Raw genomic sequence first — 23,111 nt, 5'->3', positions numbered from 1 at the left:
GAATCTTACATTATGTGGTGACAATCCTAACCAGTACTTTGTGTAACATGAAGGTTTTTGTTTGTTTTTTTGTGGTACGCGGGCCTCTCACTGCTCTGGACGCGCAGGCTCAGCCGGAGCACAGGCTCCGGACGCGCAGGCTCAGCGGCCATGGCTCACAGGCCCAGCCGCTTTGCGGCATGCGGAATGCTCCCAGACCGGGGCACGAACCCGCGTCCCCTGCATCGGCAGGCGGACTCTGAACCACTGTGCCACCAGGGAAGCACGAAGGGTATTTTTAATGGCTTATGAAGACAGTTCTCTTATTTTGAATGGATAAAACTGAGTAGGGACTTAATGAGTATTTACTTCCAAATATTGCCTAAGATGAGGATTTAAAAATTAATGGTACAGGGCAATGTGAGGGATGCTTGTGATGATGGAAATATTGGTATCTTGGTATCAAATATTTTTGGTTGTGATATTACTCTGTAGTATAAAATGCTACATCAAGATGCTTCCACTTGGTAAGAGTTACATGGAATTTATTATTTCTTACAACTGCATATAAATCTACAATTATCTCAGACTAAAATGTTTGATTAAAAAATAAAAATTAGGGGGACAAAAGTGGACCAAAGCAGGCATAGTAAGAACAGGTCAAATTGGTTTGCTTTCGGTTAGTCAGGTTCTAAAAACAAACTAAAGATGCGCGTTTGTTTTTCTCTACCCTTACTAGTGAAATTTACATTGCAGAAAAAGCTCCCACAATTTTTTTAAGTTGTAGTGGGGGGTGGAGTGGAAAGAGACAGGTGTCTACTGGAAAGTACTGAATGTATACTCAGAAAATTGGGGTCTTTGTTTAATCTGCTAGATCCGCAGCAGTTTTAGTTTCTTTACCTGTAAAATGGGGATGTACCCACATGTGTTATTCACGGGATTGTTGGGAGTGTCAAGAAGGAAAATAAAGGAGAAGGCACTTTATAAACTCTAGGTGCAGTGTAATTGGTTAGTATTATTTTCCAGAATCTTTTCCCAGAAGAGTTGTTGTATAGAACAAGAGAATCAGGTATACCTGTAATGAAACCTATGCACTAAAAACATCCTCTACAACTTTCCTCTCCAGATGATGAGTATGTCTAATACTGAATGAATAAATTATTTTGCCCTGTTCATAATTATGACTTCAGACATGTTAACTAAACTGCCATGTACGCTGTTGAGTATAATATATTTAGAAGTATTACTGAACCAGATGTTGAATTTTTTAAAACAATATTTAGTTAAAATTTGAAAATACTGGCCCTTGGTGTTTTGGGATGACCAGTGCTGATAGATCTAATTGATGTAAGATAAGCACCCATAGAGCTATCAATAAAAAACCGAGAAACCAAACCAAAACAAACAAGACAAGTTTCTTAGAACTCATACCCTAGAGATTCTGATTTGAGAGATTTGGTGCAGGCTTTTATATACGTTTGTGTTTACAATTTTTTCCCCACTTGATTTTGTTTTGCAGCCAGGGTTAAGAAGTACTAAATTTTGTTCTAGGCTCAAGTTTAGAAACTTACCACTTCTTATTAAAACATTACTAAGAGCTATACAAAGGAAAGACTAATAATAGGCATGTTTTTCATACTTGAAATGAAAAAGAAAAATATTTTAGTAGTGTTTCCATCACACTCACTTAAAATCTTTTAAGTAAGTGGTTAATAAAGTAGTTAATGGAACTTTGTAGTCTGCGAACCTTGTGAACCTGTTAAATGTTTTATAAAATTGCATTTAGGTGTTGTGAGATAGAGAATTCTTTCAGGGAAGCGTTTAAACAGGGGCTAGATGATCATCTTATTTAGGGATATTATAAGGAGGGATTTTTTTTTTCGTTAGCTAGGAAGTAAATGACCTTCTAGGAACATTCTAAAACTAACATAAGTTTCTAGATTATAATGAAAACAATAGGCACTCTTCTTCCTTTAGGTTGATGAGAATTGTTGAGGGGGATAGAATCCTTCCCCAAGTCAAGTTTCTCCTGAATGTCCTCTTTTCTATTTTTTTCAGTCTTTTCTACTTTATGTCTAAATTCATCTCTTAGATTTTTCTTTTTCAAAAATAGGCTGCAGAATATGATGTTTTTCAGTTTTTTTGTTTCAAGAGTTTTGTTGCTGTTCATTAGAGAGGAACAAACAAAAAGTAGTTATTTGCAAAGATTAAAAATTTAGAATATCCTTACAGAATTCTCTAGTGCAGTGATTCTCAAATTTTTTGGTCTTAGGACTCCTTTACAGTCTTAATTCTTGAGGACCCCAAGAACTTTTACATGAGTTACCTATTAATATTTACTGATTATAAATTAAAACTCAGAAAATTAAAAAATGAGAATACATATGTGTACACTCCATTAATCTTAAGAGTGAAATCATCACATATCATTTAGTCCCTGGAAAATTCAACTCCACAGTTCTGGGAGAATGAAAAATGCACATAATGTCTTAATATTATTTTGAAATTAGCTAGTATGTTGTAGAGCTCATAGATCCCCAGGTACCATACCTTGAGACCTGCTTCTTTAGTCTACTCTTTCTTTAGGGAGTTAGGGTGGTTTTATGCATTGCAGGGTGTTTAGCATTCCTGGCTTCTCTCCTTAAGCAGATTTTTGTCTCTTCTTGGAAAAAAATTTGAGGCTTTCAAACATGAACTGCTTCAGGACAGGACTGAAGATGCAGACGTAGAGAATGGACTTGAGGACACAGGGAGGGGGAAGGGTAAGCTGGGACAAAGTGAGAGTAGCATTGACATATATATACTACCAAATGTAAAACAGATAGCTAGTGGAAGCAGCTGCATAGCACAGGGAGATCAGCACAGGGAGATCAGCTCCATGCTTTGTGACCACCTAGAGGGGTGGGATAGTGAGGGTGGGAGGGAGACGCAAGAGGGAGGGGATATGGGGATGTATGTATACACACAGCTGATTCACTTTGTTATACAGCAGAAACTAACACAGTATTGTGAAGCAATTATACTCCAATAAACATGTTTAAAAAAACAACAAAAAACCCCACGATGAACTGCTTCAACTTCCTATCTTCACGTCTACCAACTTAACTATAAATGTACCCAACCTGACATCAGAAGAAATGTACCTTCTTTGATTCAAGACTAGTCTTTCCCTTAAAGATTCAATTTCTCTGACTTGTGTTTTCAGTTATCTTTTGATATCCTCCTTTCATATTAGAAACATGGTCAAGACTTTTCATACTTAAAAACAGAAAAAGCCATTCACCTTAACTTTGTATCCTTATCCAGGTGTTTGTAGCCCTGTCTCCTTTATGTAGCCAAGCTCTTTGAAAAAATAGTTTCAACTTCAGCTCTCGTATAAACTTTTATTAATAAAGATATATATATGCTACACTCATTGTAGAAAATTTAAATATTAAAAAACTTTAAAAAGTAATCTGTATCACTCAGCTACCAAAAATGCCTTTTTAAGTCTCATTGCCTTCTTTTTAAGCATATTTTTCACTTATGCTAAACACTTTAAAATTTCCTTTAGTGGGGTAATGCATGTAGTTGACTAAAAATATCAGAGTATAGAAACAGAAGGATTTAAATGAACAGCTATAGTCTTCAGGCCTCCTCAGTCCTGCTTTGAGAGGGAATTATTTTATTTTTAAGTGTTATATTCTTTTGTTCTGCTTATTGTCTCCATAATGCTAAGTGATACTTTTATACTACTATTTGATTTACTCACTTTAGACATTTTGCTGTATAAAGACATAAAGATTATGCTGCGATAAAGATTCAGTTCACTTATGCCCTACATTTCTTTTCTTTCCCCTTTGCAATTTTTGGGTTTTCTACTGGTTAGTTCCTTAACGTTAAATGTAAACCTTTTTTCATATCCCATCAGTTTTGGACTTTATTCCTCCACCTTGTAAGGCAAGTATTATTAAACTCCCTTCCTTTGCTTTGGTTTCTCTTCCTCCTTCCATTGCTCAATTTTTGTCATTTTCACATTGCTTTTGTTTTAAATTTTGATAACATTTAATATTCTCTTCTTAGCCATAATTATCTGTCTTGTTTATAGTTGATTCTAAAGGTTGAAGATTAATAAGCAGCTTTCATATGATCTTGACCAAGTAAATATTATCGTCTGCTGTGCCGGATAGAACCATGATTACAGTTCCTTTCTTGTAACGCTTTTTTCCCTTAAAATTTCTAACACTTTTTCAGGTTTTCTCTGCCTTTGTCTTATCTGTAAATTTTTCTGGTGTCTTAAACTGTCTTAAACTTTCTAGTTTGTTAATCCTCCTTTTTCCTCAAGCACCACTCTTTGGAACCTTTTTTTTTTTCTTTCTTTCTTTTTCTGGTCCAGACTGTTTGTGCTCTAGATTATTTTCATGGCTGCCATTGTGGGGATTCTCTCTGTTGCTCTCTTGGGTTGGATGCACTGTTTCCTGCATCCCATGTTTTTTCTTTCTTGGGGGATACTTCCTCACTTTACTAGAGCCAAATCCTCAAATCTTGGTGTAAGATCTTAACATTTATTTTATATGCCTTCATTTTTTTCAAATTTAGTTTGGTTGATTGGGATTCTAGTTTGAACTTTATTTTTCTTCACAATTTTTTTTTTTTTTTGCGGTACGCGGGCCTCTCACTGTTGTGGCCTCTCCCGTTGCGAAGCACAGGCTCTGCACGCGCAGGCTCAGCGGCTATGGCTCACGGGCCCAGCCGCTCCTCGGCATGTGGGATCTTCCCGGACCAGGGCACGAACCCGTGTCCCCTGAATCGGCAGGTGGACTGTCAACCACTGCGCCACCAGGGAAGCCCATTTCTTCACAATTTTGAGGCAGTCCATTATCTTCTAGAATCTTAACTCTAATTCTGATTCTCATTCTTTTGTAGGTAACTTGATTTTTCTCTTTGGAAGCTTATTGAGTCTTCTGTTTTCAGTGTTATGCAATTTCGTGAAAATTTAGGGTTTTTGAAAATCAGTATTTTGAAAGTCCTATCATTTTGAAGATTTTTGTCTCCTTTCAACCTTGGGAAATTTTCTTTTATTATTATTTTAAAAATAATATTCCCTCACACCTGTTAGATTGGCTGTTACCAAAAAGACAAGAAATAACAAGTGTTGGTGAGGATGTAGAGAAAAGGAATCCTTGGGCACTGTTGGTAGCAGTGTAAATTGGGGCAGCCACTATGAAAAACAGTGTGGTGGTTCCTCAAAAAATTAGAAATAGGACTACCATATGATCCAGCAGTTCCATTTCTGGGTATTTATTTCAAGAAAACAGAAACACTAACTCGAAAAGATACCCAGTTGACCTAGAATGACACAGGTTTGAAGTGTGTGGATTCACCTTTATGTGAATTTTTTCCCACAAATATAGTATCTGTATTTTCATTTTATAGGTCTTTAAATTAACTAAGTGTGGGGGGAAAGTTTGTGTTTGATTAGAGATCACAATATGTGGAATCAGAAAACTAGGATTTGATTATGATTCTATCCAAGACTATTTCAGTTTCCTGACCTTGGGTGAGTCATTTATCAGTTCCTTTGTTTTTGAGGCAGAGATAGCAGCACTCAGATTTTGACTGTGCATCATGGTGGGGGTGGGGGGTTGGTTGGTGCCCCTAACCTCCTGCTTGTTCAAGGGTCAACTGTATATATCTCCCATGTTCATTACAGCATTATTTATAATAGCAAAGACCTGGAAGCAACCTGAGTGTCTATTGGTGGATGAATGGATAAAGAAAATGAGGTAGGGATGTGTATGTGTTTGTGTCATGGAATATCATTCAGCCATAAAAAAGAATGAGATCTTGCAATTTGTGATAACATGATGACTGGACCTTAAGGGCATTATGCTAAGTAAAATAAGTCAGACAGAGAAAGACAGATACTGTATGATCTCACTTATATGTGGAATCTAAAACAAGGACAACAACCAAAAAACCCAAGCTCAGATACAGAGAACAGATAGGTGGTTGCCAGAGTTGTGGTCTGTGGGTGTGGGTTGCACAAAATGGGTGAAGGGGGTCAACAGGTACAAAAACTTCCAGTTATAAAATAATGTTATGGGGATGTAATGTACAGCATAGTGACTGTAGTTATTAATACTCTATTGTGTATTTGAAAGTTGAGTAGATCTTAGAAGTCTCATACAGGAGAAAAAATTGTAACTGGTAACTGGTGTTAACTAGACTTATTGCTAACTGATGTTAACTAGACTTTTGTTGTCATTTAACAATATATATAAATATTAAATCATATTGTATATAGGAAACTAATATAGTGTATGTCAATTGTATCTCAATGTAAAATAAATATTAAGTAGTAAAGATAAAAAGGTGCTGTGGAATATATTTCTAGATATGGAAAGATGTTTCAAATATACTGTTAAGTTGTAAAAAAAAAAAAAAAAAAAAAAAAGGCATGTGATGAGCAGTATGCAAAGTAGACCTAATTTTTTTTTTTTTTTTTTTTTTGGTGGTACGCGGGCCTCTCACTGTGTGGCCGCTCCCGTTGCGGAGCGCAGGCTCAGCGGCCATGGCTCACGGGCCCAGCCGCTCCACGGCATGTGGGATCTTCCCGGACCGGGGCATGAACCTGTGTCCCCCACATCAGCAGGCGGACTCTCAACCACTGCGCCACCAGGGAAGCTCCTAGACTTTATTTTTTAAGTTCTCTGTTCCTGGATTGTTTCCTTTGTAATTTGTTTTCTTGGGCTTTGTCTTTTATATTGTAGTTTTTCAATATTATTAAATCAGGAGGCAATACATGCTTGGGTACCTGGCATGGCAGGGTTTAATTCATGATGAAATGTGGGTTGCTAGCTCCCTTCTGCTTCCCATGTGCCAGAATGTGAAAGACATTGGGACACCAGCACTCATTCAGCCTTCATAGTTCTTTTCAGGCACTCTCCTTGTGAGTTGAACACTCACTTTTTTTTTTTTTTTTCCTTCCTTTGCTCCCAAAGCCAGCAGCTGGTCATACCAATGATGGTTAGATGTAGAGGAGGCAGCCAGTTCTTGAGATGCTGCTCAAGAATGGTGACATCTCAGGAACATGGGGAGGTATATTTAAAAATAGTCCCTTCCTCCCCTCAGTAAAAGGGGGAAGGGGAGTAGTAATTAAAGGAAAGAGAACTAACTAATGCTGTAGTGCAGTGGTCCTGAACCTTTTTGGCACCAGGGACCGGTTTCATGGAAGACAATTTTTCCACGGACCAGGGTGGGTGGATGGGTGGGGGGATGGTTTGGGGATGATTCAAGTGCATTATATTTAATGTGCACTTTATTTCTATTATTATTACATCATACTATATAATGAAATAATTATACAATTCACCATAATGCAGAGTGGGAGCCCTGAGCTTGTTTTCCTGCAACTAGATGGTCCCATGTGGGGGTGATGGGAGACAGTGACACCCGAAGTGTGTTGCTTCTGTCCATTCTACTCTGTAATCTTGGTTTGGTTGCTGTCACTGCAGAAAACCCTGCTTCACAAAGATAGGATGTTGGAAATGGAAGCAGGCTTTTCAGTGTTTTTGTGGCAGTCTCAGGGTATTCTGCCTTGAACATATGGAGATTTGAAGTTGTCTCAAACATACTTTTAAGGCCACCGTCGTTTGCGATCTCAAGCAGTCGATCCTCTTTTAGCACGGACAAAGTTGATTCACCCGGCTTATTCACAAATGGGTCGCGGATCCATTCCTTCCCAGTTTGGGGGTCTTTTGTGGTTGTGAAGTAATGCTCAGACTCTTTTGAAAGCTGAGATAGGTGATCATGCACCAGCTGGGAGAAAGAAGGCCCTGGTTCAGTCTCTTTCAAAATCTCTGCTAAAGTTTGAAACATGTCAAAAATCCCACTGTTCACTTGTTGCCCCCATAATTCCAGTTTGGCTTTGAATGCAGCAACTTTATTTGCCAACCTGAACACAGTTGTCGTTTTCCCTTGAAATGACAGATATAGTTTGTTGAGCAGGCTGAATATGTCACACAAGTAAGCAAGTTTTGCGACCCATTGTGTGTCACTGCAGTGTGCTGCCAGTGGTGACTGTTTTTCGAAAAGAAATCTCTGGAGCGGCTCTCATAACTCAAAAACTCTGGCCAGTGATCTACATTTAGAAAGCCATCTCACTTCTGTGTATAAGAGAAGACGTGTGTGCTCTGCGTCCATCTCCTCACAGAGCTGCATGAACAGATGTGAATTAAGGGCATGTGCTTTAATGTGGTTGATAATTTTAATCAGATCCTGTAAAACGTTAAATTCAGGTGACATTTTTCGGCTAGCCAGCACTTCTCTGGATGACACAGTGCATAGACTCACATTCAGAAGTGACCTCTTCGACCCAAGTAGTGAAACCAGAAAGCCGTCCAGTCGTGGCAGCTGCTCTGTCCGTGCATATACCAACACAAAATGACCAGTTCAGTTTTCCTGATATGTAATCATTCAAAGACTTGAACAGTTCTGCAGCTGTGGTGTTGGTTGGCAACAAAAGTGTACTTAACATATCCTCATGCGCATCTTCCTGAAAAATATATCGAACAAAAACACGTATTGTTGCCTTGTCAACATCGGTAGACTCATCAACCTGGATTGTGTACCATGGTGAGTCGTTAATCCTCTAACAGTTGTGCCTCAGTGTTCTCTGCTGTTTTGTCAGTTCATCTAGTTATGGTGCTAGCTGAAAGAGGAACACGTGCCACCTTTTGAACTGCAGCCTCTCCTAAAAGTTCACAACAGATGTCCTTAGCAGCAGGCAGGATCAACTCTTCACCAATAGTGAAGGGCTTCTTAGCTTTAGCAATGCAGTTAGCCACTAAGAATGATGTTCACAGTGCAGACACATTAGATGAAGTGGTGGCCTTCAATAATTGCTTCTGTTCTTCGTGTTCACGTTTTTTTCTTTTGAAAAACTCCAAAGGCTTGTCTTTTAATGCAGGGTGCTTGGTCTGCATGTGGCAAAGCAGTTTTGAAAGTTTCATGGCTTTGTTGGATAGCCGGTTGCCACATATTATACAAAGCGGGCTTGGAGAATGTGAATCACCTGTTGGAATGAACCCATAATTTTAGTAGCATTCTTGGTATTTTCTTTTAAATGCAGCTTTCTTTTTGTTGGCAGTCTTAGAGTCTTTTGCTGTCTCATCATTGGGTCTTCCCCCTTTTCAAAGAAGCTCTCCAGTGACGTTTGTTTTTTACTCATTTTGTCTACGGTTAGCCTGTGGGCTTACCAAAACTGTGACTCAGACAAGTGCGCAGTGCAGGAAAGAGGCACGGACAGAAGTAAATGAAACAATGGGCAGGTCATGTGCGGACTGAAATAAGTGTCGGATTCTGACTTAAAGCCTGCCACCAGGTGCAGCTGTACAATTGAAGTACATCAACTCACTATAAAGCCTGCCACCAGATGCAGCTTGTCACTTGCCACTCACCAATAGGGTTTTGATGAGTCTGCAAGCAATTGATTTATTATGGTCTCTGTGCAGTCAAACCTCTCTGCTAATGATAATCTGTATTTGCAGCTGCTCCCCAGCACTAGCATCACACCTCAGCTCCCCCTCAGATCATCAGGCATTAGATTCTCATAGGGAGCAGGCAACCTAGATCCCCCCTCGCATGCGTATTTCACAGTAGGGTTTGTGCTCCTATAGCTGATCTGACTAGGGGCGGAGTTCAGGTGGTAATGCGAGCCATGGGGACTGGCTGTAAATACAGATGAAGCTTCACTTGCTCACCTGCCGCTCACCTCCTGCTGTGCGGCCTGGTTCATCACAGGCCTCAGACTAGTACCGGTCTGTGGCCCGGGGGTTTGGGGACCCCTGCTGTAGTGAGTTGCTGTTATTAATGGGATTTTCAGGAACATTGGGCCAAGGTGGGAAAAAAAAATTGAGCCCTCATATCTGTGGGGTTCTGCATTCATGTATTCAACCAACCTTAGATGGAAAATATACAGGAAAAAAATTCCAGAGAGTTCCCAAAAGCAAAAATTGAATTTGTCTTGCATTGGCAACTCTTTACACAGCATTTACATTGTATTAGGTATTATAAGTAACCAAGAGATGATTTAAAGTATATGGGAAGATAGGTTATATACAAATACTATACCATTTTATATGAAGGACTAGAGCATCCTTGGATTTTGGTGTCTGAGGGGTCAGGGGAGAAGGGGTGGGGGTGGGGGTCCTGGAACTAATATCATGTGAATACTGAGTGAGCCTGTAATGTTTATAAGTTCCAGACGTAACAGATAAAGCCCTTTATGGTGTGTTTGCTGACAACGTCGTCTCACAGGAATAATGAGAAATAATGAATTATTGTTGTGATTGAAATATTGGGGAGTGGGAATGAGGATTGTATGAGAGGTTAACGTACGAAAGCATTTTATATTTTGTAGGGATTTAAACTTTATTCTTTTGACCAATGTGATTCTTAATTTTGTTGCCAAAATGATTTCTTGCCATATCTGAGTATCTCTATTATTATTTACTAAATGGTTTTCTTTATATTAACTTTAACTCATTTAGCTTTATTCTAAGCAATAACCATTCAGTTTAGGAATGAATATATATATATATATATATATATATATATATATATATATATATATACACTTTTTTTTTTTCTGTCCGCGGGCCTCTCATTGTTGTGGCCTCTCTCGTTGTGGAGCACAGGCTCCGGATGCGCAGGCTCAGCGGCCATGGCTCACGGGCCTAGCCGCTCCGCGGCATGTGGGATCTTGCCAGACCGGGGCACGAATCCGTGTCCCCTGCATCGGCAGGCGGACTCTCAACCACTGCGCCACCAGGAAAGCCCGGAATGAATATATTTTTAATACGCACTAAAATAATTACACAAAATGAAAAATGTTTTTTCCTGCCAAGATACTCATTACAACTCTGAAAAATGCTGTATTTCATCAACTATGAGATGCCGACAGTTGCAGGATGTGCTATTATTTGGTGTATCATTAAGAAAGAAAAGGCCCTATTAAGCTGGAACACAGAGCTTATCATGTAGAATTTTTATTTTATGCCGATTGAAAGACAGCTTTTTATTATCTATCATTCTTGTATAAACAAAAAGGAAAGTATAAAGGACATTGGGTTAAGGTATTTCTATGACTTCTTTCTGTTAAAAATTTGCTTGTTTTGAATTACTTAAAAACAGTTAAAAATAACATTTTTATTGAGATACTTCATATGTTATTATAATTCATCCTTTTAAAGTATACAATTCAGTGTCTTTTAAAAAAATTCATAGAGTGTAGAATCATTACCATTATCTAATTTTAGAACATTTTATTACCCCCAAAAGAAACCCCATACCAGTTAGCATTCATTCTTCATTTCCACCTCCTCCCCCTAGTCCCTGAAAACCACTAATCTACTTTGTGGGTTTATATTTTGCCTATCCTGGACATTTCATATAAGTAAAATCATACATTTTGTGGCCTTTTGTGTTTGGCTTCTTTCACCTAGCATAATGTTTTCAAGGTACATCCATGTTGTAGCATGTATCAGTATTTCCTTTTTATGGCTAAAATATATTTCATTATATGGACATATAGTTTGTTTATTCATCAGTTGATGGACATTGGGGTTTTTTTTCCCCTATTTTTTAGCTGTTATGAGTAATGCTACTGTAAACATACATGTACAGGGTTTGTATGGACACATGCTTCCATTTCTCTTGGATACGTAGCTAGGAGTGGAATTGCTGGATCAGACGATACCTCTGTGTTTAACATTTTGAGGAACTGCCAAACCATTTTCCAAAGACCCTGCACCCTTTTACAGCCTTACTAGCAATTAAGGGTTGTAGTTTCTCCACATCCTTGCTTGTACTTGTCTGTCCTTTTGATTATAATCATCCTAGTGGGTGTGCAGTGGTATCCCATTGTGGTTTTGATTTGCATTACCCTGATGGCTAATGTAGTTGAGCATGTTTTAAACTCTGTAGTTATTGGCCTGTTAAATACCTTCTTTGAAGAACTGTCTATTCAGGTCCTTTGCCTATTAAAAAAAATTGGATTATTTTCTCTTTTTACTGAGAGTTGTAAGCATTCTTTGTATATTTTGGATACAAGTCCCTTATCAGATGTATGATGTGCAATTATTTTCTCCTGTGGGTTGTCTTTTTCACTTGATGGTGTCCTTTGAAGCACAGAAGTTTTTAATTTTGATGAAGTTTAATTTATCCCTTTTTCTTTTTTTGCTTGTGCTTTTGATGTCATATCTGAGAACTGTTGCCTAACACAAGGTCACAAAGATTTACTCCTATGCTTTTTTTTTTTTTTTTTTTTTTCGGTATGTGGGCCTCTCACTGTTGCAGCCTCTCCCGTTGCGGAGCACCGGCTCCGGACGCGCAGGCCCAGCGGCCATGGCTCACGGGCCCAGCCGCTCCACGGCATATGGGATCTTCCCGGACCGGGGCACGAACCCGTGTCCCCTGCATCGGCAGGCGGACTCTCAACCACTGTGCCACCAGGGAAGCCCACTCCTATGCTTTTTTTCTAAGAATTGTATAGTTTTAGCTCTTACATTTAGTCTGTGATCTGTTTTGTGTTAATTTTTGTGTATGGTGTGAGGTAGGTTTCCAGCTTTATTCTTTTTACATGTGAATACCAGTTCCCTAGAATCATTTGTTAAAAAACTCTTCTTTCCCCATGGAATTGTTTTGGCAATCTTTTCAAAGATCAATTGACCATAAATGTAAGGGTTTGTTTCTGGATTCTTAATTTCATTCCCTCCACTTATGTGTCCTTATGCCTGTATCATAACATCTTGATTACGTTTGCTTTAAGTTCTGAAATTGGGGCATGCTTAAACTAGTTTTGTCATTCTTTTTCAAGGTTATTTAGGTATTCTGTGTTCCCTGCTTTATGTGAATTTTAAGATCTGTCTGTCAGTTTCTGCAAAAAAGGCACCTGGATATTGATAGATATTGCATTGAATGTTTACATCAATTTGGGAAATATTGCCATCTTAACAATGTTAACATCTATGAACATGGGATGACTTTCCATTCATGTAGGTCTTATTTATTTATTCCTCTCTCTGTTGTGTAGTTTTCATTGTACAAGCCTTCCACTTTTTTGTTAAATTTATTCCTAAATATTTTGTTCTTTTTGGTACTATTGTAAATGGAATTTTTTCTTAATTTCATTTTCTGATTGTTCATTGCTAGTATATAGAAACACTTGATTTTTGTATGTTAATCTTGTATTCTGCAACCTTGCTGAACTGATTTATTAGTTCTAATATTTTTGTGTGTGTGTGTGGATTCTGAATCACTACTTGAGTTTTATAGCATAACTTTCCCTCACAGTGTCAATTTTGTTGCCATCATGAATATTGGTGATAGTATTTCCTAAACTAATCTATATAAGAATTAAAATAATTATATAAAGATTGCTGCTGGTTTCTATTGCAGGTTTATAGTGAAGTAGAGCAGGTCTTTTCTTGATTCTCACCTTAGGAGACCAGCTGAACATGTCTGATTTACTATGTGTACCCTGACTTCACCCATAATCATTTGTTTCCCGGAGGGATAAAAGGTGCCTCAGTATTTTCTCCAATATTTTCTCCCCAGTGGCTTCTGATACCCATTCTCTCTGTTTTGATTCTGGTGTTCTTATTGTATGCATATGCACTGGCAGTGAGGAGTACTTTGCTGCTGCTGCTTGGCTAGTTAGTGATTAGGAGTTACCAGCAGTTGTAAGACAGATTTGCATTTCATAGAGTTAAAATGTGAAAATTATATGTCCTTTAGATAATGACTTCTCTAGGCATAGGGCCCATTGGAGCTCTTTAAGCAAAGGAGTAAGTGGCTAAAACAGGTTTTCCTTACAGCAAATTGAAAGTGCATTAAATAAGTGGTGGGGTTGGTGGCAAAAAGATCAGTTAGGAGTTGATGGTAATAGTGCAGGCGAGAGCTGGTAATGATCTGAAATAAGGCTGTGGTTATAGGCGATATTTGGGAGGTGGTCTTTAAGGGAGAATCAGCAGGATTTGGTGAATATTTGGATGGTTAGGGAGGAATCAAGGATAACAAATTTCTAGATAGAGATGGTCAGATAGTAATGGTATTAACTGAGATAGGGAATACTGGAGAAAGGGGAGGAATTTGAAGAGAATGTTAGTTTTGTTAAGGTAAAGGTGCTGGGAGAATCCAGGTTGAGGTGTCTAGTGGGCAGTGCCAAATGAGGGTCAGAAGCTTTTGAGATAGGATGGGGCTGGAGATGAAAGATTTAGAAATTGTCAACAGACAAAAATTAGGTGAAGCGTTAGGAGAACATGACTACTTAGGACAAGCAGAACATGTAGCACAAGAGGAGGGAACCCTAGGCAACTCCACCAATTTAAAGGGTTGGCAAAGGAGGAAGAATTAGTAACAGGAAATGTCAGATAGATGGGAGAAGAGTCGTGCACTAGGGGTGAGGAGTATTTTAGAAACTAAGAGAAGTGAATTTCAAGCAGTATGTCATGATCATCAGTTACGTAAAGATTTGGGTACAATGAGAACTGAAATTAGAGCATTGACTGGTATTGGGTCATTTGGAGGTCTTTGATGCAACTGTTAATTTGAACTGTCAATTTGCTATGGATTAAGTGGAGTGTGCTTTTTAAAGTTTATTGGTGAAAAGAATGAGAAAAATGGAGATGTAGTTTGTAAAGACTTTTGTTTGTTTTTAATTTGATTTTGGTTACGGCAGATTTACACCAAGGAGAGTTGGAGATTTAAAATAAAGGAAAGGCAGTAATTGATAAAGTGAGATTCTCAACGCGAGATCTCGCTCTCATACTGGAGAGAAGACGCTTGTCTTTCTTAGAGAAGCTTATTAGGTACTTGCTTTTGTGGATAGGTTTAGGGGAAAAGGGGTGGGAGAAAGTTGAGGTATTTAATATTTGTAGCTTCTGTTTTCTGTGATTAAACTCTACCTTGTGAGTGAAGGAATTGAGTGCCCCAGCAGACCTTCCACCAGGTTCTTCTTTCTGAAAGTGTGTACATAGGAGAAAAATGGTAAACACATATTTTTCAAAAAGCTTAGGTGCTATAACTAGACATATGCTAAGTTATTAATACACACCAAAAAAAGAACTTGGCTCTTTAAGGACTATCTGGCACAAGTACTGCTTTACTATTCCTAGGTGAGTTTTTTTTTTTTAAGAATTATAGTTTTATAATATTAAGATGTTTTAAAACGTATAGAAACAAAATAAACCAGTTTTCAATGAGAAGAGAGATCATCATTTCCTCCTCACAGTTTAAAGTTTCTTTATGGAAACTTGAACCCCTCTATTGACAGTTGAGGACTTTTTGATAGCAGCAGTTCATGAATTCTCTATTAGACAGAAGAGTAGTTTATGCAGCTCTGGTTAAGAACACTTACGTAGTACTAAAAATACATTTATACTGAATTTCAAAATATTCTCCTTATAATGTAGTTTTGGATCCTAATGACATTACCTTTTTTTTTTTTTTGCAGTACGTGGGCCTCTAACTGCTGTGGCCTCTCCCGCTGCGGAGCACAGGCTCCGGACGCGCAGGCTCAGCAGCCATGGCTCACGGGCCCAGCCACTCCGTGGCATGTGGGATACTCCCAGACCGGGGCACGAACTCGTGTCCCCTGCATTGGCAGGTGGACTCTGAACCACTGTGCCACCAGGGAAGCCCTACCTTTTAATCATGAACTAACATCAACAGATATCTGTTGGGTGCTCATCTTGAAGAAAGTACTATAATTTAATGCTATATGCCATGGAGAATTTATTTTCTTATTTGTTCAACAAATATTATTGAGGACGTTATAATGTGGGATATAGTTTTACATGCTAGAGATATGTTGTGGAACAGCATAGACATTTTCACCGCTTTTGTGGAGTATGCAGTATTTTGGAGGAGGGAGTGGGGAGGGAGACACACACAGACACATACACACAGGAAACAAGTAAACACACAGTATCACCTATGTAGTGTTTTTGCTAAAACTGTTTAACTTTAATCATGAGGAAAGGATAAGGCAAATCCAGAACGCGTAGCATGCTACCAAGATAGCTGACATGAAAAAATGTTGAGTGTTAAAAATACAAAACAACAAAACAAGGACAGGGATAAAGTTGAGATTAAAGGAGGCAAAAGAGACATGACAGATGCAATGTGTGAACCTTGACTAAGATCCTAGGTTTTGAAAAGAACTTTGAAGAACATTTTTTTTGTGTGTCAAATGGGAGAATTTGGACTGTACATTAGGTGATCATATTAATGTTAAATTTGCTGCGAATTATAATGGTCTTGTGGCTACATAGGAGAAAGATCATTGTTTTAAGGGGGTACATGCTAATATTTGCTGGTTGAAGTGTCATGGTGTCTGTAGCTTTCAAATGGATCAGCAAAAAAGTGTGTGTGTGTGTGTGTGTGTGTGTGTGTTGGAGAGAGAGGGAGAGAAATGTGAAATATTAATTGGTGAATCTAGGTGAAGAGTATACTGATGATTATTATGTTTTGACTATATTTGGCAACTTTCAAAATAAAGAATTGAGAAAAAAGAAATTTAAATATGTTATAAGTGCTTTAAAGAATAAGACTTCTCTGATAGTATTGTAGAGTGCAACTATTTTGATATAATTACTTAGAAGAATCAGCTATTCAAAGAATGGAGGAGTTGGGGTGGGCAGTTTTGGGAGTAGGTACAATATGTATGAATGTCTTGGGTGGGAAAGATCTTGATTTTGAAGAATTGAAAGGTGGAACGTATGGCTAGATATTGAGATGCAAGGATGTAATATTCCTATGAGAGGAGAAAAGTAACATGTGATACTTTATTTGTAGCATTTTTAGCCTAATATCTTTTAAAAAATTCATTAAAGTATAGTTGATTTAGAGTGTTGTGCTAATTTCTGCTATATAGCAGAGTGACTCAGTTATACACATATATACATTCTTTTTTAAAATATTCTTTTCCATTATGGTTTATCCCAGGAGATTGGATATAGTTCCTTAGCCTAATAAATATCTTTTTAAAAATTTTATTTATTTATTTGGCTGCATTGGGTCTTATTTGCAGCATGCGGGGCCTTTTGTTGTGGCACGCAAGCTTCTCTCTAGTTGTGGCACGTGGGCTCTAGAGTGTGCGGGCTCAGTAGTTGTGGTGCTCAGGCTCTCTGCTTGTGGCATGCGGGCTCTAGAATGTGTGGGCTTAGTTGCCCCACAGCATGTGGTTCCCCATACCCTGCATTGGAAGGCGGATTCTTAACCACTGGATCACCAGGGAAGCCTCTAAATATCTTAATGCCCCAGTTTTGTTAGTGTTGGAACTATTTATAAAACTCCTTTTGTATTTATCTATATGAGACTCTTATACACAAAAGTTTGAAAAAGTAAAATAGAGACAGTTGGTTGTCTTTGAACTTTTTACTGTGTCAGAATCAGGGACAGCCAGCTGTTCTTACCCAGGAAACTTAACATCCAAGTTGAACCATCTCCAGAAAGACATTTCATCGTTGGTAAATTAGGCTTGTGGAAGCCTTGTGGTTAAATATACTATGGACAGAAGGCTTGTTAGTGGTAATGAATGACCTGATTTCACCACTTGTTAAGTCTGAAAATGTTCTTGGCTTTCCCACTATATTTTGTGACTTCATTTCATATTTAGGATCCAAAATGACAAATATCTAGAATAACTTCATCTGTTTCAGAGATGATGTGACTTTCTTTAGATCTTCAAGGAAGTGATTGTTTTTTAAAATTTTTATTGGAGTATAGTTGACTTAAAATATTGTGTTAGTCAAGGAAGTGATTTTTATTTTTTTATGGTACGCGGGCCTCTCACTGTTGTGGCCTCTCCTGCCGCGGAGCACAGGCTCCGGATGCGCAGGCCCAGCAGCCATGGCTCACGGGCCCAGCCGCTCCGCGGACCGGGGCACGAACCTGTGTCCCCTGCATCGGCAGGCGGACTCTCAACCACTGCGCCACCAGGGAAGCCCAGGAAGTGATTTTTATTTCTGAGTTACAGGTTTCTTGTTTGTTGAAGGGAAGAGTAGTTTCCCCTTCCTATCTTATGGCATTGTTATTAGGAAGAAATGAGATGTGAATGATCCTGAGAAAGTTAAACAGTATAATAAGGTGAAGATGTTTTCAAGCCCTTTAAAATCTGTCTGTTCTGTTGTACTATCCAAGATCCAGTTCATATTTTTCTTTTAGGAATTGGAACTTTTTTTTTTTTTGCGCTACGTGGGCCTCTCACTGTTGTGGCCCCTCCTGTTGCGGAGCACAAGCTCCGGACGTGCAGGGTCATTGGCCATGGCTCACGGGCCTAGCCGCTCCTCGGCATGTGGGATCTTCCCGGACCGGGGCACGAACCCGTGTCCCGTGCATCAGCAGGCGGACTCTAAACCACTGCGCCACCAGGGAAACCCAGGAATTGGAACTTTTAAACTCTAGGGCATTGTTGGCTTGCAGCAAGGATACTGCAGTTCTGTTTGGTTTTAGGACCAAATTCTGCAGGAGGACCAAATTCTGCAGGATTACAATGAAAATTCTCAACTTTCCATTCAGTTCATTTTTGGCTGAATTTTTAGTGGAGTTTCATTTATGTATTGCAATCAACCTTACCAGTTTTGGACTTGAACGTGAATATATATTTAACTCACAGTTAATACAGTTAATCTGTAGTTTTTATGTATATTATTAGTATTGTTGGTTTTGGTGTTTTAAATCTATCTGTAGTTACCCGCTATCGTATGCAATAGAACGAACTTCTATGCAAGATAACTAATCATCTCACAACTAATATATCATCAGAGACCTGCAAACTAATATTACTAGCTAATAATAAAATGTCATTGTGGAGACATTCTGTTTTCTATTTGCACAAATAGTTTAGATGACTGTGGATGTTGTGATGAAAAGACTTAACCAACTGTCATTTAAAAAAATCTAGTATATTCTTGAAATCTTATACTCTCTCTAAATGTTTGGTATTTCTTTGCCATTCTGAAAACACTTGATATATTAATGTAAGTGTCATTTACAATTCTTTAAAAAGTTAACCATCTTTTTTAATAGTTTATAAAAATCTTTTTATGATCACAAAATATATACTTATTGCAAAAGCTTGAGCATACAGAAGTGTTCTATAAAACTGATATTTTATCCTAAATTTTAAGGTTTTTAAGTATATTTTCTATAATTTCATGAAGAGAGCCAAAGCCACACTCACTGAAATTGTAAACACTTCTGTCATTTCCTGACCTGTTAGCCGGCTAAGCTATTTTTAACTCTACAGGGCACAGGCCGAACTCGAGGTTGGGGTGGAGAATTTGCCTCTGCTTTTAGTTTGTCTTCAAGTGAGGTGAAATTAAGGGCAATTTTTGGCCTTTTGTGTAGTATATGTGTATTCATAGGATAGTGATATTTGCCTGGTAGCTTTTTCTTTTTTTAACTAGTATGTGTACTGGTAAGTATAGGCTTTCATTAATTTATTCAAGAGATAATTATTAAGTACCTACTTGGTGCCAGACACTGTGTAAAGTTTTAGAAAGCGAAATATTTTCTTTCACTTGTAATTTGAAATGCAGATTCCATTTGTTTGAAGTTATTAGGTCATAAATTTCTAGAAAATTGTTTGAGTCTGCTTTTAATATATGTTTTTCACAGAAGATTCAGACTTAATCATCAGTGTATGAAAGAGAATAGGTTTGTTAGAATATGAATATTTATGGTTAAAAAATAATCTAGTTTCAACAGCCTCTTCATTCTTGCAACCAGTAGCTTGTATTAATGCTCAGACTTTTTTCCCACCCCAAAACGTCTTTTTACCTCCTTGAGGAGCTAAGCTTTTAGAAAGAGTAAGCTAAACTTAACCTGTTAGTCTTTGCTTCTAAACCCCATGTTGTCTGGCATTTAAGCTCAATGATCATATGTGACTGGAATTGTTAACTTCGATAAACAGTTTTTATTACTTATTTTACCTAAACCTATTAGGTACATCTGATACGCTACTTTTCCCTTTTTCTTAGTTGTCTTTTTTTTTTCATTTTTTAAAATATAAAAGCTTTATTTTATTAAAATAAACCAAGTCTATCGCTAAAAAATGTTAAAGAGTAACCACATTATAAATAACCATAAATGATCCAATCAGCACAAACTTGACACAGGTATTGCTTTAAAAGGCAATTAAATATACAATGAAAATAAGGAACTTGATGAAATTACGAAACACACAAGATGGAGATGCACGTGGGCACAGAAAAGGGAAACGGAGAAGACAAACTCTTAGCACTTAGCCCAAGGGGCCTCATTCCAGGCAGCCTGGGGCGCTCGGCCGGCTGCTCCTCCAGGATCTAGATACGGAAGGCTCTTTTTAAAAAGGTTCCACGTTTATAGTGCCAACTTCAGCTTGGTTCTCTAATCAGACTCATGCTGCCATCAACTGCAGCGACTACATGATAGCCAGGACCACAGCAGCAAAACCAGAACGCTCTTCACTAAGGCCTCATCCCACGCGCCCTGATCCCCAGGGTTCTGAGGCCGGTACTTGGACCCAAGGTCCCCCCAAGGCAGAGCACAGAAGCCAGTGCAGGGAATGTTCTCTCATATGAACCCTCAAGGAGGGGGCAGGTGGGACCCTCACTCACACCCAGCATCCGCTCCCTCTGGGATCCCAGCTGGCTTGCAGGGAATCAGTGGCTCCTAGGCCCAAACAGACAGGGTCAAGGTTGAGCTGGCTGTACTAAGGAACTGAGATGCTTGAGCCCCCGAGCCCCCCCCCCCCCGCCCCGATCCCCGAGGCCGCAGTGTGTCTCTTCTATGCCTTCTGAACATGTCTGAAATCCAGATTATTTATTTGACATTTAATTGCCTCTTTTTTTTTTCTATTTGTGCCTTATCCCTTCACGACATCTTCTGAGGGGGAAAAAAATATATCCTACAGGCAGGTCTCTGAAACCCCTTTAAGCCCCCAAACAATCCACTCCACAGAGCAGGTGCCTAACTGCTAGCTGACCACAAATCCAGGCTGTGGTTAGTACCTTGATAAGTGATGAGCAGGGTATTATTCACACTGGACTCAGCATCTGACATTTGGTTCCAGGAAACAAAGGACAGTTTGGGACATCTTAGAGGAAAAAGGATAAATAACAACACTAATACATTTACAGGATTCTGAAAGTCTCCTGGCCTAGATACTAACCTTTTTAAGAGAATCTCCATGTCTTTCCTGAATGTATTTCAGGAACGCTGTGGTCCACTGTAGAGTCGTTGCCTTATCGGTCTCGGCGTTGCAGAACAGGACTAAAAGATTCAACTCGACTAAAAAATTCAACTAACTCATCACAACAAATGCGGATTCTGCGCCTTCTGTCTCTTTCCATGCGGTTGTGCCTCTCCCTGTGCTGGGACCTGCCCGCCTGGGGCCCGCTCTGGGTCTGCTCCCCGAAGGTGGCCTGGGACGACTCCCCCGACTGCCAAGCACCCTGCGCTGCTCTGGAGCCTTCACCCACATTCTGGAGCCTTCACCCACATTCTGGAGCTCTCCAAGGGCTCTTCGTTCTATGTTTGTGTCCAATTGTGTCCTACTCCGACTCTTATTTATTGCTTGTTTACATAGCGCTTCCACTTAATCCACACCTGCTCAGGCAAAGCTTTGTTTCCACTACCTAGTCTATTTAGTGGATTCAATTTATGGCTATAACAGAAAGAAAATGCTCTCGGCAATCCAATATCCTGATGCTTGGTAGTTTCAAGTACAGAACACGAGTTACTAGAACTCTGTGTTTGTGAAAGATTAGAATTTCCACTAGTAGAGCAACTATTTGCAGTAAACAGAAGGTATGTAAATTGCAGAGCGGTAGTTGCAGCAGCAGGTTTTTTTTTTTTTTTTTTTTTTTTTTTGCGGTTACGCGGGCCTCTCACTGTTATGGTCTCTCCCGTTGCGGAGCACAGGCTCCGGACGCGCAGGCTCAGCGGCCATGGCTCACGGGCCTAACCGCTCCGCGGTATGTGGGATCCTCCCGGACCGGGGCACGAACCCGTGTCCCCTGCATTGGCAGGCGGACCCTCAATCACTGCGCCACCAGGGAAGCCCAGCAGTTTTACTTTTCACCAATGTACATTTGTTTTGTCGCTGATGAAGAGGAACATTCATTAATTAGGATGGATGGCGAATAAGAGTTACCAAATTGTTGAGTGCCATGCCGGGCTCCGGGGGATCGGCTGGGATGCTGTTGAAGCGGTCCTCCAGGCGGACGCGCACAGCCTACTTGGCCCGCGCCTCGGGCGCGCCCTCCACGCCTTGGGCCGGGGTGCGCCGGCGCCCGGGCTGTCGGCGCCCGGCGTCTTCTCGGCGGCGGGGGGCGCGCCCGGCTAGCTCAGCTAGCCGCAGCTCCTGGAAGCCGATGTGGCCCAGGCACTGGTTGGCGCCTGCGAAGCCGCCATCAGCCAGCGCAGGCGGCCACAGCACCAGGTACACGGGCGCCGCGCCCCGCGCCGCCGCCGTTAGGAAGGCCGAGTTGAGGCGCGTCTCGAGTTCGCCGTCGGCTGCCGCTGCCCCCATGTGCGAGTAGAGGATGTGCTGCAACTGCGTGTACTCGATCTGGGTCATCTCCACAAGGCTCAGGTCGGTGGTCGTGAAACTCAGCCCCGCCTCGAGCCCAGTGCCGAGTCTGCGCCCTTGGGGCCTGCCGGCCCACCCGCCTGCCCGCCCCGCCTTGCGGCTCCGGCTCCCACTGCCTGGGGCCCGACATGCCGGCGCCAACTGCGTGGGATGCATGGGCGGGCAGGCGGGGGCGCGGAAACTTTTTTTTTTTAATGATATTTCTCTATATATTATCTTTCTTTTTTTGTGGTGACTCCTTTCCTCAGAGGATTTTTTTGTTCATCATTTGAATAAAAGGTTTCTGAAGATTCCCAGATTTGACTTGCACAAACCTTTAGCTTTTCTTGGTGGGATGAAGGTAGTGTACTGACCTAGGGTTGCCAGCTTTTTATTTTGGGAAGTAGAAATGTCTTAAAAAAACTGCCACATATCACCATTATTTCGTAAAAGAGGTATTTCAGCTCTAAGAATGTAAGAAGGATGTGCTCTCAAAATGCAGAATGGTCAGTAAGGTGATTAATTTTAACTC

At 39.9% G+C, this 23,111-nt stretch overlaps 1 protein-coding gene and 1 pseudogene across 4 annotated transcripts in view; one reads left to right on the top strand and one right to left on the bottom strand.

Annotated features, from left to right (window-relative positions):
* The window catches only part of MTF2 (metal response element binding transcription factor 2), an 86,249-nt gene that overhangs the window by 5,488 nt on the left and 57,650 nt on the right, over positions 1-23,111 (top strand). The gene's annotated exons all lie outside the window — the stretch shown is intronic.
* LOC136793132 (transcription factor-like 5 protein) lies at positions 842-22,730 on the bottom strand (annotated as a pseudogene).

This window comes from Kogia breviceps, chromosome 1 (assembly GCF_026419965.1).
Source record: "Kogia breviceps isolate mKogBre1 chromosome 1, mKogBre1 haplotype 1, whole genome shotgun sequence".
Lineage (NCBI taxonomy): Eukaryota > Metazoa > Chordata > Mammalia > Artiodactyla > Physeteridae > Kogia > Kogia breviceps.
The sequence above is the reverse complement of the archived record's forward strand: the minus strand, read 5'-3'. Positions and strand labels throughout refer to the sequence as shown.